General features: G+C 52.1%; 1 pseudogene; it reads left to right on the top strand.

The window, feature by feature from the left end:
* The first annotated feature begins 654 nt into the window (after positions 1–654).
* Positions 655–12,581, top strand: LOC120393124 (annotated as a pseudogene).
* Positions 12,582–13,171: the final 590 nt, after the last annotated feature.

A 13,171-nucleotide genomic window follows, 5' to 3' on the forward strand; every position in this document is an offset into this window, starting at 1 on the left:
TAGAAACCCAACAGAAGCAGAAGGACGTGCAGGCAGATCTACAGATGAAGCTGGTAATCTTGAGGGAGCAGCAACAATACCTGTGAGAGATCCTGCAAAGGGAAATCAACCTGCTATGCCCACGGACAAAATGAGCCGACTCGGAGAGCATTCTGGGGCTGTGCTGAGAAGGTTAGCCCTGGAAAGCAGGGCACAAGAAAGTGTACAAGCATAGCATGGCAAGATGGGAACAAAAGTTCTTTGGTTTGGGTGCAGAGAAGCAGGACATATCGAAAGACCCGGCCTGCATAGGAAATTCCTGAGTGGCAAACGGAGGGGCCAGGGCCCCAAGAAGGTAGAAAGAAAGGAGAAAGCGTCCTCTTGGACAAACACACATGAGGCAGGCTAGGTGGAGATGGCAGGGATGGCCATGGAGCTTGCAGACCCTCCTCCAACACACCTGTTGGGTGCTGCAGGGAGGTGAAGGATTAAATGGTTGGCACAGAGATGAATCAGGCACAAGAGTTGAGCAGTGGTGTGTGCTCAGACCCTGATGGAAAAGGTTTTGGGGGATGCAGTGGGAGTAGAAAAAAGGCTACAGAAGAAGCTAGTGGCTTCAGAACAAGGCTCTGCAAGCAGTTGTTAATGAGAATGAGTGGCTGCAGGAAGAGAAGGATGGCCTCTGAGTTCTGGTGAGTACGAGGCTGTACGAGTGCATAGCTGGTGACAGCGATGAGATGGTGAGGGATGAAAATTGGGCAAGAGTAGAACTTGCCCCCGGGATGGGCCGGATTTTAAGGAGAAGGGTATTTCACAGGGTGGCTTGGCCTGTGGCTGCAAAGCCTGGAACTAGGCCAAATTGATGACCAAGTGAGCCCCATCTGAGAGGAAACAAGGGAAAACAGCAGCAAAAGTACAGAAGCAGCCCTAGCTGTTCAGTATACGGCCTTGGGCCAAAACCTAGAGTCCAGGGCAGGACTGGGTTCTCCCACCGTCCCTAAGGAAGGGGACATAGAAGACCATAGAAACCCAAGAAAGGCAGATCAAGCCGAAATCAGGCTGAGGAAGAGCTCCCCACGAGGGTGGAAGGCCTTGTTTCTGTTCAAGACATTTTTGGACTTTGTTTGGAAGGAGTGTGACCCAGGAAGGAGTGGACTAAAGGACAGTCCCCTGGCTGGAGGGCTGAGTTCCCAGCCAACAAACTGCAAGAGTGACTATCAACAGGGTTGCTAGCCCAGCTAGAAAGCTGTGAGACGAGGGCTGGCCAGGATCTAGCGGTGAGTGAACTCTGGTACAAAGCTGCTTCCATTATGGAAACAGCCTGGTATTGGAGCGTGGGTGGGGACACCAGGGAGATGGGAGGGGTTACTGAGGCTGGGGTGGGGAAGAAGCTGTGGGGTTGGGAGGGGAAGGACATGGCCCAGCTTGTGGGAGGGATCCTGCTGGCTGTGTCTGGAGCACTGTGTAGCCTCTTCTTTGGGAAGTTCCCATGGGTCAGTGGGGCCTGAATCTCTCCTGCTCCTTTGTTCTCTTTGGGCTTCACAGGAGATGTCTGGTGACCTGCCCGTCGACTCTGTGCCCAGCACCACTCACAAATTATTCGCTACCTTCAAAGAAAAAGGGCACAGCTCAGCCTGTTAGGTAGGCTGGAGACTCACACTTCACTCAAACATACAACACTGAGGTGCTTTGGGAAGCATAGTAACAAAGAAGAGATTTAAGTGATACTAAGCAAGAGAGAGACAAATTTCAAACAGACAAAGAAAACAAAACACACTTTTAGTGCCTAAAACTGAATCTTAAGAGTCACAATCTTGGCCTTAGCAGTTTCCAGACTAACATCTCAGCTTTCCTAACAGACCTTATTTGATGTCCCTGTACGGTACAAAAATTCTCTGTCGAATCCGCCGCTTTGATTGCTTTGCCATTCGGTTTCAGACCCTCTGTTCTACTTCTGGGGTGCCTGGACCCTGATTTGTAACATCTCTCTTCCAGTCTCTGGCCCAGCCTCTTACACAGATGTATGCTGCAGCCAGCCCAGCTCAGAGAGCAGTGGGGAGAGATGATCTCATCCCGTCAAACCAAGCACCATGGGTCCCATTGAGGCTTAGATGGAAGATCCCATGCATCTCCTGGAGGTGAGAACCGTTTGCTCTTCTGGGCACTTGAGGCTATTGCAACAAAGAGGGGGCTCCTGTTACGTAGCCTAGTTGTCATCATGACTTTGTTTTTTTATTCTCAGAGCATGTATCCGGGATCCTGGAGACTGTTTCCTGCCGGAGGTTTGAGCGGGGAGAGATCAGTCACTGTCATGACCCATGGGTCATTAACCCAGGTCTGCAGGGTTCATGGGAGCAGCCACACTCCAGCAAGCCACCTGGAAACCTACTAAAAACTGCTTACCTAGGACTTACGAAGTCCAGACCCAGTTTGAGGCTCCATTCCTGAGGCCTTATTGGCAGAGTCCCAGAGCAGCTAATCAGCCCCCGGGACCTCCTTAAACCAACAGCAGGAACGAGAAGCTGTCTGAACACCCGAGCTCCCCTGTCTTCTGGACCATGTGTTAGCTGTTCCTGCTCCCACTCCCCAGGCTTGATTTCCTGGCATCCTGACTTGCTGTGACTCATCTGATTTGAGGGTCTGAACACAATTTGGTCTTTTGCTTCTGCTCTTCCAGTATCCTGACCCAGCTGACTCTCGACTCCTGCCTTCTGAGTGTGGATTCTGCCTCTGACCACTAGTCTGGCTGCCCATGACCCGGCAGCATGGTAAGGAGGCCGGCAGGTTGGAGAAGGGGCATGGGGTCCCAAGGGACAGTCTGGGGACAGGGAGCAGGGTAGATTGGATAGGTCAGGGGCTGTGGAGGGAGCCTGTCAGGGGGCAAGGGTATGGAGAGGGGTCGGGGGGTGGTTGGATGGGGTGGAGGTTCAGGAGGGTAATCAGGGACAGGGAGTAGGTGGGGTTAGATCTGTTGGGGGTTCTGTGGGGGCAGTCAGGGGACAGGGCGCGGTTGGATAGGTGTGGGAGTCCTGGGGGTCTGTTGGGGGCAGGGGTGTGGATAGGGGTTGGGGCAGTCAGGGGACAGGTAGGGGGTAGAGTTCTAGGGGGGGCAGTTAGGGTGGGGGGGTCTAAGGAGGGGGGAGTCAGGGACAAGGAGAAGGGAAGCTTAGATAGGAGGTGGGGTCCCGGGGGGGCGGTTAGGCGCAGGGGTCCTGGGAGGGGGCGATCAGGGGACAAGGAGCAGGATGAGGGGTTGGATGGTTTGGGGGTTCTGTGGGGGGCAATCAGGGGGCGGGAAGTGGGAGGGTGTGGATAGGGGGCAGGACTACCACTCCCCCCACCCCATGAATTGTCTTCTTTTTTGAAAGTTCAAATATGGTAACCCTGCCCTATGGGCCAAGCCTCCACTCCTGACAGCTCAGGCTAACCTCCCCCTGGCTGCTTGGCCTACCTGCCAAGACAGAGGACTCAGGTATTTCCATCAGGCTGCTCAGTTGCAAATGCAGCACCCAAAGAAGTGAAGAATGGAAGTAAAAGAGCAAAGCTGGACCATCCGCTGAGCTGCTGCAATCAAGTGAGCAGAGCCTAGGAGAGAAGAGGGAAACCTCAAAGGTGGCTGGTGGCTGTAGGGAGCCTGGGGAGGAGAAATAAATAGTTAATGAGGAATCCTACCGGCTTTGTCTTGTGTAGTGAAGGGTTTCAAATGGGTCTATTTACTATCACATTAAACTTTAAAACAGCTGGGTATGACTGAAGGGCAGGTCTATAAAGGTAAGAGGTCACTCTAGGAGCTTCAAGTCTCAGATTCTGTCCCTATTGCCTGCTTCGACCAGCTGATCTCAACCCAACACATCCCTCAGGTGGGAGCAGTGGGGAGCTCTTTTTCTGGATTAGACACCAGAATACGGACAAGATATATGTGGCCAAGGAACTCGAGAGGCCTGGGGGTCACTTGCAGAGTTGCCTGTTAATGCAGCTCTTATGGGGGAGCACGGTAGGGCACTGTGCACTCAGGGGCACCATTTCAAATGGTGGTGGTGGCGGGGAGGGTAATTTAACCATGATTCCAGGGGCTATTTCAGCACCTGAAAACTCTAGTGTTTTGGCAGATAATTTAGCAATTAGCTGACAGGAGCCCTGTATCTAATTCCTTTATAAAAGAAAGAAAATTAAATCAGTATTAGACCCACTGCGCTGTAATACTAACGTGGTCTGACATCTTGTGGAAAATCACTTTAGGGACACCGCTTACAATGTTAATGTATATTCTTACTTTGTTACTAACTCTGTAGAGAGAGAGAGAGAGACCCTGCCAGGACTCCTGGGTTCTATCCCAGCTCTAGGAGGGGAATGGGGTCTCATGGGTTACAGTGGGGGGCAGATACAGCTCGGTTATATATAAGAACATCAGAGTGGTCAGATCAATGGTCCGTATAGTCCAGTATCCTGTCTTCAAACAGTACCAATACTGGGTGCTTCAGAGGGAATGAACAAAACACGCAATCACCAAGGGTATGTCTACACTACAAGACTATTTCGAATCAACTTAAGTCGAATTTGTGGAATCGACCTTATGAAGTCGAATTTGTGTATCCACACTAAAAACACTAATTCGACTGTGTGAGTCCACAGTAATGGGGCCAGCGTCGAATTTGGAAGCAGTGCACTGTGGGAAGCTATCCCACAGTTCCCGCACTCCCCGCTGCCCATTGGAATTCTGGGATTTCCCCCCAATGCCTGCTGGGGGAAAAAATGTGTCGAGGGTGGTTTTGGGTAACTGTCATCATTGAACCGTCAATCACGCCCTCCCTCCCTCCCAGAAAGCGCCTGCAGGCAATCTGTTCGTGCACTTTTCTGCTCAGTGACAGCACGGGCACCACAGCAGTGCGAGCACGGAGCCCGCGGCAGTTATGGTCGTTGTCAACTCCTCGCACTTTATCGTCCACCTCTTCCACAGTCAGCTGCTGAGATATCGGGCTACTTTTCAATGGTGCTGCAAGCACTGGTGGACCATGGGGGATGTTTTACCAACATCAACGTCGGGTGGCCAGGCAAAGTTCATGACGCGCGTGTTTTCAGGAACTCTGCTCTGTTTAGACGCTTGCAGGAAGGTAGTTTCTTCCCAGACCACAAAATAACTCTTGGGGATGTGCAAATGTCTATAGTGATCCTCGGGGACCCAGCCTACCCGCTAATGCCCTGCCTCGTGAAGCCCTATGCAGGCGCCTTGCACAGCGACAAGGAACTCTTCAAGTACCAGCGAGCAGCGTGACCTGTGACTGTTCAGTTTCTTTACAGAGAAGCTGAACCTGCCCCTGTTTCTTTACCAAGTTACTGTTGACCAGCATCTGCAGTTACATACCCCGTCCACCCCGCTTCCCCAACTTTTAAAAATAAAATACATGTTCCACTGTAACTTTACAAAGGTTTCTTTATTGATGACTTTGCATTAAAGGGTTGAAACTGGGACACAGACTGTGCTGGGTAGGGTGTGCAGTGATGTAAAGACCACCTCTAAACTCGAGGAATGACAGGCTCCTGCTCCCAGAGCGGTCTGCAGTGCTGGACTGATTGTTTCAACGGAGCCTGCCATCCCTCCTTTTTGGGACTCTGTGTGCGGGGGCTATGTGGCCTTGTGGCGGGGGAGGACGGATACAGATTCCTCTGCTGTGAGGCTCTGTGGTCCAGGACAGGGACCGTTGAATGAGATCTGTAACCCCCCTCCCCCGCTACAAAGTCACGTACCCCCCCACCCACACAGAACCTGCAAACCACCTCCCATACCGACCAGGGTGCCTACTGACTGCAGTGTGTGTGTGACCTGTTGCTGATCCTCCCCCATGTCTGTAGCCTGGTAAAGGTGACTGTCCTATGCAATACCCTACCCCCTTCCCCACCCACCCCTTCAAACACAGCGTTGTGTAAAAAAGCATGAGGGAAACAGTAATTAACAGCAAAGTATTTTTAATAATTAACCAGACAGTCAGGGGATGAAACTGGGATTGGGGCTAGGGTGAGTCAGGAAGGGAAGGAATTCTCAAAAATTACGGTATGAGAGCTTTTGGTTACTTGAGCACTCTGCTGGGGTGCAGTGACCGTTTTCACGGCCCCTGGCGCCACTCCTTCTGATTACTTTGGGTGACGGGAGGTATGGGACTTTGTGGCGGGGGAGGGCGGTTGCAGATACACTGTAGGGGGGCTCTGTCCTCCTGGCTGCGGTCCTGCAGAACATCCACAAGGCACCGGAGTGTGTCCGTTTGCTCCCTCATTAGTCCAAGCAGCGTTTGAGTCGCCTGCTTGTCTTCCTCACGCCACCTCTCCTCCCGTTCGCTGTGTGAGCGCTGCTGCTGAGAGAGGGTCTCCCTCCACTGGCTCTGCTGGTCCGCCTCGGCTCGGAAGCACCCCATAACTTCAGCGATCATCTCGTCCCGTGTCTTTCTCTTTCGCCGCCTAATCTTTGCCAGCCTCTGTGAGGGGGATGCTGTGGCAGGTCTGGAGACAGTCGAAGCTGTGTGATGGGAAAGAGGGAGTGAATTCCTTGCAAAGATACATTTCTGTGAACAATGAACACAGTCTAGTCTGTGTCTGTGAACAAGACCATCCACAGCACCTATCTCGTCCGCACTCCTGCAGCAGGCAATCTGGAAAGCATAAACTCTGCCCCTGTTCTACCCCATCGCAGTGTCCCCCGACCCTTGCACTTCTGGGTTGAGATCCCAGTGCGTGATGGTGCAAATTTCATTGTCGCAGGTGGTTCTGGGTAAATGTAGTCAGTCATTCCTTCCTCCGGGAAAGCAATGCCAGACAATCATTTCAAGCCCGTTTTCCCTGGATTGCCCTGGCATACGCCATAGCGTGGCAACCATGGAGCCTGTTTTGCCTTTTGTCACTGTCACCGTATGTGTACTAGACGCCACGGACAGAGGCGATTCAGCAGCGCTACACAGCAGCATTCATTTGCTTTTGCATGACAGCAGAGATGGTTATCAGCCATATTGCACCATCAACCATGCCAATGTAAATTGGCAAGGTGATGACGGGTAGTTGTCCTATTGCACTACACCTTCTGCTGCTGTCATAGGTACCCCTGGCCAAGATCGGCCGGGGGCGCAAAAGACAAAACTGGGAATGACTCCCCGAGTCAATCCCTCCTTTATGGTATCTAAAAATAGTAACAGTCCTGCCTAGAATATGGGGCAACTGTACTAGGGTTTATAGTGTATCAGAGAACTACAGAGCACAGCCGCTCTGTGTCAGATCCCACAGGAATGATGAGCTGCGTGCCATTCACAGGGGGTGCCCCTGCAACAACCCTACCTGTTGCTTCCCTTCTCCTCCAGCCTTCCTGGGCTACTGTTGTAGTGTCCCCCCATTTGTATGCTGAAGTAATAAGGAATGCAGGAATAAGAAACAGTGACTTGTTAGGGAAATGAAATGAGGGTAAGGCAGCCTCCAGCTGCTATGATAGTCCAGGCATTACAGAATCTTTTCTTTACACATAAAGGGCGGGGGCTGATGGAGCTCAGCCACCTGTTGCTATGATGAAGACGGTTAGCAGGCCATCTACTTATGGGCTGATGATGAGAACAGGTAGCAGTCCTATTGCACTACATCATCTACCGCAAGGCTGATGATGAGAACGGGTACTAGTCATTTGCACCATCAGTCACCCATGAGCCAGGGGAGGGGGGGGGCGAGGATGCTACCGTAGTGTGCCGCAGCATCGCGTCTACCAGCAGCATTCAGTACACATAGGGTGACATTTACAAGAGTCAAGACACGATTTCTTTCCCTTTTCCTTCTGGGGGTGGGGGGTGGCTGTACATTGATGAGCTATGCCCTGAACCACCGCGGACCCTGTGTTTGACCCTAGAAGCATTTGGAGCTCAGCCAAGAATGCAAATGATTTTCGGACACAGCGGGAACTGTGGGATAGCTTGCGTCCTCAGCCCCCGCCCCCCTCCTTCCCTCCATGAGCGTCCATTTGATTCTTTGGCTTCCCATTACGCTTGTGACGCAGCAGCGTGCTGACTCTCTGCTACGCCGTCTGTCCGGAGATTTTCTTAAAATACTTTGGACCGGCGTAACATTATGGTAATTTTCCTAATTAGATGCAGGAGTCACCAAGCGAGATCGCCCTGAGGAGGGTCACTGAAGGAGATAGAGAGCGCATGCTGCGTGAAAGCCAGCACAAACCAGGGGCCTATGCAGCCATGCTCGGGGAGGCAATGCTCCCTGAGTACCTCATGAAAGCCAGGCGCGGAAAAGTGTGCTACCACGGAGCACCCAATAAGGCAGCTCTCCCCAGGAACCTCCTGCGGAGGCTTTTCAATTACCTCCAGGAGAGCTTCGTGGAGATCTCCCAGGAGGATTTCTGATTTATCCCCATATATATAGAGACCTCCTTTTCACATACTTCAGATTCCTGTTATATTAAGAATAAAAGTTTACATGTTTAAAGCACTTACCAAGTGATCCTTCCCCTGATTCAGGGTCTGGGTTAACGGCCGGGGAGGGTTGGTAGGGGCTCTCCGTGAGGGTGATGAAGAGATCCTGGCTGTCAGGGAAACCAGCGTTGTAAGCGCTGTCGCCTGCCTCGTCCTCCACAAACCCTTCCTCATCTTCCCCGTCCGCGAACATCGCCGAGGAACTGGCCGTCGACACTGTCCCATCGTCAGAGTCCATGGTCACTGGTGGGGCAGTGGTGGCAGGCTCCGTAGCGTCCGTTTGCCGCTTTGATTTTTTGGTAGCCTTGTCTGGGGTCCTTGATTTTCACGCGGCGCTGCGTTGCATCCCGCCTGTATCCTCTGTCTCTCATGGCTTTGGAGACCTTCTCGTAGGTCTTTGCATTCCGTTTTTTGGAGCGCAGCTCCGAAAGCACAGACTCCTCGCCCCACACACCGATCAGATCCAAGACTTCCTGGTCAGTCCATGTTGGGGCCCTCTTTCTATTCAGAGATTACATGGACTCCTCTGCTGGAGAGCTCTGCATTGCTGCCGGTGCTGCTGAGCTCGCCCCGATGTCCAACCACGAAATGAGATTCAAACTGTCCAGACAGGAAAAGGAATTCAAATTTTCTCAGGGCTTTTCCTGTGTGGCTGGTCAGAACATCGAAGCTCAGACTGCTGTCCAGAGCGTCAACAGAGTGGTGCAGTGTGGGATAGCTCCCGGAGCTACTAAGTTCGATTTGCATCCACACCTAGCCTAATTCGACATAGCCATGTCGAATTTAGCGCTACTCCCCTCGTCGGGGAGGAGTACAGAATTCGAACTAAAGAGCCCTCTATGTCGAATTAAATGGCTTCCTGGTGTGGACGGGTGCACGGTTAATTCGAATTAACGCTGCTAAATTCGAATTAAAGTCCTAGTGTAGACCAGGCCCAAGTTGTCCAATCCTAGCTTCTGGCAAACAGAGGCGAGGGACATGCAGGACATGGTGTTCCATCCCTGCCCATCCTGGCTAATAGCCATTGAGGGACCTATTCTCCAGGAATTTCTCTATTTCTTTGAACCCTCTTACAGTTTGGGCCTTCACAACATCCCCTGGCAAAGAGTATCATGGCTTGATTGTGAGGAAATACCTTCTTTTGCTTGTTTTAAATCTGCTGCCTATTAATTTCATTGGGTCACCCTTAGTTCTTCTCTTATATGAATAACTAACATTTCCTAATTACTTTCTCCACACAATTCATGATTTCACAGACCTCTATCATATCCCCCCTTAGTCATATCTTTTCCAATATGAAAAGTCCCAGTCTTTTTAATCTCTCCTCATACAGAAGCTATTCCATACGCCTAATCATTTCTGTTGCCCTTCTCTGTACTTTTTTGACATAGGGTGACCAGATCTTCACGCAGTATTCAAGATGTGGGTGTACCATGGATTTATAGAGGGACAATGTGGTATTTTCTGACTTATTATCTATCCCTTTCCTAATAATTCCCAACATGTTGTTCAGGTTTTTTATTACCACTGCACATTAAGCAGGTGTTTTCACAGAACTATCCAAAATGACTCCAAGATCCCTTTCTTGGTGGCTAACAGCTAATTTAGATCCTGTCATTTTGTATGTATAATTGGGATTATATTTTGCCATTTGCATGACTTCGTATTTATCAACACTGAATTTCATTGGCCATTGTGTTGCCCAGTCACACATTTTTGTGAGATCCCTTTGTAACTCTTTGCAGTCAGTTTTGGACTTTATCTTGTGTAATTTCATATCATCTGCAAGTATTGCCACCTCACTCTTTATCCCTTTTCCAGATCATTGCTGAATATGCTGAACAGCAGCGGTTCCAGTACAGACCTTTGGGAGACAATACTATTTACCTCTCTCCATTCTGAAAACAGACTATTTATTCCTACCCTTTGTTTCTTATCTTTTAACTGGTGTGCCTGGCAATGCTTTCAGGATCAGCCAATGATCCTTAATGTAACTGAATGACAAGCCTTTTGTTATCTTAATCCCCCTGCCTCTGTTTATAAACAAACTCCCAGGCTCAAAAGGGGAAGCTGGGAGCAGCACAGACAGAACTTATCACATTCCACACTCAAGCTGTGCTGAAGCTAGGAGCTTCATCTGGGCCCAGGGCATGCGCTGTGAGCAGACCTCTGGTCCAAAACACGGAGGGGAGCAAGAGCCCTCTCCTGCTCCCCCCCCCCCAAACAGTGCCCCTATGTGGAGTAGGCAGGAGCCACATGTCTCCTAACCTGTACATCCTGAGGATCCAGAGACCTCTCTCCAGATCTCAGAGCTTCCAAAGAGGCAGATGGCCTCTCTCCCTCCACCTCTTGCCAGGTCTACCCACAAGTGAGCTTTCCTGTTCCCTTTTAAATCCTCCCCCCAGTCTGCTTCCCCTGCCCCCAGGTGTGCTGGGGTGGGGCCATCTGAGGCCAGAGCAGCTCCTTAACCCCTTGTTGCCCTGTTACAAGAGGTAAGAAATAAGGTCCTGACTTTCCCAACTGCTCGGGGGAATCCTCTCAGAGCAATCAGTGTAGGGCTTTGTGCCTCCCTACAAACTGATCACTTTACATGGTGTGTCAAGAAGCTGCACACCCTTTGGCAGCTTTGTTTAGAGCAACATTAACTGCCACAGAGATTTCTGCTCTCAATGCATCAGCCCTAGGGTGACCAGATAGCAACTGTGAAAAAACGGGATGGGGGTGGGGGTAATTGGCGCCTATATAAGAAGAAGTCCCCAAAACGGGACTGTCCCTATAAAAACAGGGACAGGGACATCTGGTCACCCTAGCCAGCCCTGAGGGAAGGATTCTGTGGAAAACGGGAGTTTCCTTTGCTCTAATCTGGGCTCTGCAGTTCTGATGCTGCAAAGCTGATATGGAAGGCTGGAGGGTTCCTGGAGAACACGCTGCAGCACCAGCAATCCCATGCGGCCATGGCCATGGGGACAGGGGTAGCAAGTTGTATGGGCCCGTGATATCTGGGCTCCAGTAATCTTGAGGGCCTGGGGTCCAGGATCCCGCAATGTTTGGGGCCGGGTCTCTCTCTTGGCCCTGCCTGCTGCCCCCATGTGCCTCCCCTGGCCCCCACTTGCTGCCCCCACACACCTCCCCTGAGTGTCCCCTGACCCCCACTTGCTGCTTCTGCGCACCTCCCCCTGGGCCAGAGCATCCCTGTCTCTCTCATGAAGCTCCATGCTGCTTTCCTGCATCAACTGCCACCGCAGGGTCCTAGTGCCCCCCAGTTCACTACTGCCATGGCAGACTGACCCTGAGCCTGCCCTTCCCTCTCAGCCTCTTTCATTTTCTGGCGGGACACTCCCCCAGCACAGGGGACCCCCCCACCCCACCTGCAGTCACCGCTTTTGCCCCACACTGGCAATACAATTAATAGAGTCTCTGTTTCCTTCCATTGTAAATGGAATTGGATTTTTAATTAAGATCACCGGTGAGGCTTCTCCCCCTCCATGACACCCACCACGGGGGAGATAGACCTGGGCTACCCAGCGGCTGGATTAGAACTGACACCCCTGGAGAGGAAAGGCCCCATGCCCCATTCCTTACCCCACTGAGCCAACCATTGTCCCTCCCTGGGGCTGGATTGCAGCCAGTGCCCCCTAGAGGGGATAGGCCCTGTGCTCCTTTCCCTCTCCTGAGCCAGCCAGTCCCCTCCAGCTTGGGCTGGAGGGGAGCTGTGCCACAGGCTGTGCCCTCCCTTTATGGCTCTGTGTCTCCAGCTGTTCCCAGGGCCAGGCCCGGGTGCTGATGCTGAAGGGGAAGGATCTGAACATCACACTTGACTACGGGCCCCAGGCTGAGGAGCTGCTGGCCAAGGCTGTGAAGCTAGACCCAGCGGTGATGAGGCCTGGAACCAGCTGGGCGAGCTGAGGGGGCTGAACTGAAGGCAGAAGAGGTGTGGGTGGGGAGGCAGAAGGTCAGGCTGAGGTGCTGACCCTGGCTCCATGTCTTCCCCCACAGTGGAAGAACAAGGTCTCGCTGCAGAACCTGTCCATGGTTCTGCGGCAGCTGCAAGCCGAGAGCGCAGAGCAGCATGCCCAGAAGGTCATGGACAGCCTCCAGCAGGCCAAGCTGGCTGTCCAGATGGACATGCGGGACAGCCACTCATGGTGTGAGTGACAGCCCCTTTCCCTTCCCTAGGCAACACTCCCGCCCACTCCCTGCCCCAAGGGACACTGGGACCCCACGTGGTGCCACCAGGGAAGGTCTCAGGCTTCCCAGCATGCTCTGCAACTTCCTGACCTTCACCTGGGTCTGGGGGGAGGCAGACACAGAGCCAGGGTCAGCACCTCAGCCTGACCTTCTGCCTCCCCACCCAGACCTCTTCTGCCCTCAGTTCAGGCACAGGGTTTTCCGGAAAGGCAGACGTGGAGTTCTGAGTAAGGAAACTGCCGACTGCTGTTTGTTTGTACCGTGTTCAGGGCACAGGAATGTCTGGACATTGTTTGTAACTAATAAAGATTGCACCAGATAAATACCTGACTCCTATAATCAATTTCTCCTGCCAATGGAAGAACCTAGCAAGGCCCCAAACACCGGCTAACTGTTGAGGTCAAAGGAGCAATGGTACAACCCGAGTCAGAATCTAGACCTGTGGCGGCAAATGCATTGGTGGGAAAGATTTGTGGGGAGCTCCAGCAGCAAAGAGCCCGTGCAGAGGAGCAGATTACTGCTAACTGTGGACTTCAGCATGTCCAGCTTTGTGTGCC

This window comes from Mauremys reevesii, unplaced genomic scaffold, assembly GCF_016161935.1.
Source record: "Mauremys reevesii isolate NIE-2019 unplaced genomic scaffold, ASM1616193v1 Contig15, whole genome shotgun sequence".
In the NCBI taxonomy this organism is placed as follows: domain Eukaryota; kingdom Metazoa; phylum Chordata; order Testudines; family Geoemydidae; genus Mauremys; species Mauremys reevesii.